Source organism: Lucilia cuprina, chromosome 6 (assembly GCF_022045245.1).
Source record: "Lucilia cuprina isolate Lc7/37 chromosome 6, ASM2204524v1, whole genome shotgun sequence".
Lineage (NCBI taxonomy): Eukaryota > Metazoa > Arthropoda > Insecta > Diptera > Calliphoridae > Lucilia > Lucilia cuprina.
In genome coordinates, this window is record NC_060954.1 from 58,490,347 (window position 1) to 58,494,038 (window position 3,692).

Below are 3,692 nucleotides of genomic sequence, written 5' to 3' on the forward strand. Positions count from 1 at the left end.
CTATCTATCTATCTATCTATCTATCTGTCTGTCTATCTATCTATCTATCTATCTATCTATCTATCTATCTATCTATCTATCTATCTATCTATCTATATATCTATCTATATCTGTCTATCTATCTCTCGATCTATCTATCTTTCTTTCTATCTATCTATGTATATCTATCTATATCTCTCTATATCTATCTATATCTATCAATCTATCTATCTCTCGATCTATCTATCTATCTATCTATCTATCTATCTATCTATCTATCTATCTATCTATCTATATCTCTAACTATCTATCTATCTATCTATCTATCTATCTATCTATCTATCTATCTATCTATCTATCTATCTATCTATCTATCTATCTATCTATCTATCTATATCTATCTATCTCTTGATCTATCTATCTATATCTATCTATCTATCTATCTATCTATCTATCTATCTATCTATCTATCTATCTATCTATCTATCTATCTCTCGATCTATCTATCTATCTATCTATCTATCTATCATCTATCTATCTATCTATCTATCTATCTATCTATCTATCTATCTATCTATCTATAAAACAAATTATTAAAAGTAATACTGTTTCAGTACTTTAAGTAAAATTTTAATTAATTTATAAATTATTTTGTTTCTATTTTCTATTGTCTCTACAAATTTACTAACCTGAATAGCTAATTAGATACAACGCTTCTTGACATACACAGATACACTGCGACATTAGCATAAGTGCTTTAAAACAATGAGTACACAAAGAAATTCAAGTGTCAGTTGATAAGTGTACAAGTATGTGAGCTTTTTTAACTTTTTTTTTATTATTAAAACCAAAAAATTTTTATAAGTAGTTTGGATGTTTTGAAATAATATTAAATACATTTTAAAAATTACATTATAGAATTTTTGAAAGATTTTTGAACACTAAAAATGAATCTGTTCTCAAGAATTTATGCCCAAAATATTATTAGTAAAAGTGTTTAAGGAGTTTATTATTTTTTTATTGTTTTATTCTATGGAAGGACTTAAATACATTTTCTGCTGCTATTTTATATAATTTTACAAGAATACATTTAAGTATGTATGTAATTTGAAACAAAGATTTTATTATATTCTGTTGCCTCTTATATATATAAATACAAATGCATGCATATGTGTTGTTTGTTTACTAGAATAATGTTGTAACTGAAAAAATACAAATCTTAGTACCTACTTAATAGCTTCGTCTTAACGTTTAGTATATAAATGATAATGCAGTTAAGTGGGTATTGCAGTTTCGTAAACCAAAGTGATGGTAGCAGATTTTTAAAACTATTTATTTCAAAAAAAACTCAAATTTCTAGTTAGAACATTATTGTAATAAATAAGCGATATGTGAAATATACATAAAAATATTTATAATTTTATACGTTTGCTTGTACTTAAGTTTATAAAATATTGTGCTGACACACAACATTCTTTTCTTGTACTACTTTTATACAATCCTTAAACAGACACACAAAAATTTGTCAGCTTTTTTATAAACATACAAAGTTACGTGTGAGTGTTTGTGTGTATGTGTGTTTGTTTGTGTTTTCCTTTATAGTCCTTGTTATTTTTTGTATATCATTTTAACATTCTGATGCTGTCACACTTGACAGCTAATGGCATTTTATGTCTCTCTGTTGCAAACATAACAATGCAACAAATAATGCAAAATATAATATAAACAAAAAAAAATGATACAGGTTGTTATATCAAAAAAAGAACTAACTCATAAACACTAGAATTTGTGCATTTTTATTATTTTTATCCTATTTATACATATTATGACTAAATATTATTTTATATACAGTTTATTTTATACATTCAAAGGAGTCAATCACTAACAATGACACATGCATTCACTTACATGAAACTCACACGTGCATAAATTGAGAAAGAATACAGTGTAAATGATAGGATATAAAGAGATTCATAGTTAGGTATTTATAAGTTTTTGAGATTTTTATTAAGTCTATTTAGTAGTTATAAAAAAATATGCATAAAAGAAATAGTTGTACTTACTACAGTATTGTTTAAAATTGGTTTTGTCTATGTAAAGAAGGAAAGTTACTTAGATTTCGAACAATACTGTTGTTATGCTGGAGAAGTAATTTTAATTAAAATTTTTGAGCAAGTGTTTATAATTATGTTGGTTTACTTAAAAGTGTCCACTTTTGTAAACTCTCTCTCTAACTATGTTACTACTAGTACATAGTCAATAGACTAGGTTGACCAGTGCACTAGTTAGTATGATATTCTATATTTTATATAGACAAGCCAATGGACTAATACTAGTAATTAGGATAGCCAATAGTCTATTATATATACTAGTCAATAGACTGGTCAATGAATTAGTTAACAAACTAATCTAGTCAATAGACCAATTATTAGTTAAGTCACTTAATAGACTAGTCAATGAACCAAATAATAGTCAAGTTTGTAGATTAATCAATGGATCTATTAAATAGACTAGTTTGTAGACTAAACAAAAAACCTATCAGTGAACTAGTCAATATGCTATCCAGTGGACTTGGCAATAGAATTTCCTATATTATAGTCATTGCACTAGTCAATAAACTTATTAGTAGACTTTTGTGAGGAATAGTCAATAGACTAGTCAATGGATTAATCTTTAGATTAATAAATATACAAGTCTATAGACTGGTCAGTAAACCAGTCAATAGACTAGCCATTAGACTAATCAAGAGACAGACCAATTGTCAATAGACCAGTCGGTAGACTAGGCAATAGACTTGTTAGTAGGCTTTTGAGAGAAATAGTTAATGAATTAATCGGTTAGTCAATATACAAGTAAACTAGTCAATAGACTAGCCATTAGACTAAACAATAGACAGACCAATAGATCAGTTAATAAGAAAAGTTAAAAGACATTGACCAGTCAATAAATTATTCAGTAGACTGGTGAGAAGACTAATTCGTAAACTAGTCAACAGACTAAACAAGAGTCTAGTCAATAGACTTTTAAATACACTAATCGACAGATAGTGTTCTTTAAAAAAAAAACTGCATTAAAGGCTAATTAATAGTTAGATAGTTAATGAGTTACTTAGTTAGTTAGTTAGTTAGTTAGTTAGTTAGTTAGTTAGTTAGTTAGTTAGTTAGTTAGTTAGTTAGTTATTTAGTTAGTTATTTAGTTAGTAAGTTAATGAGTTAGTTAGTGAGTTAGTTAGTTAGTTAGTTAGTTAGTTAGTTAGTTAGATAGATAGTTATTTAGTTATTTAGTTAATAAGTTAATTAGTTAATTAGTTATTTAGTTATTTAGTTATTTAGTTATTTAGTTATTTAGTTATTTAGTTATTTAGTTATTTAGTTATTTAGTTATTTAGTTATTTAGTTATTTAGTTATTTAGTTATTTAGTTATTTAGTTATTTAGTTATTTAGTTATTTAGTTATTTAGTTATTTAGTTATTTAGTTATTTAGTTATTTAGTTATTTAGTTATTTAGTTATTTAGTTATTTAGTTATTTAGTTATTTAGTTATTTAGTTATTTAGTTATTTAGTTATTTAGTTATTTAGTTATTTAGTTTTTTTAGTTTTTTAATTATTTAGTTATTTAGTTATTTAGTTATTAAGTTATTTAGTTATTTAGTTATTTAGTTATTTAGTTATTTAGTTATTTAGTTATTTAGTTATTTAGTTATTTAGTTAT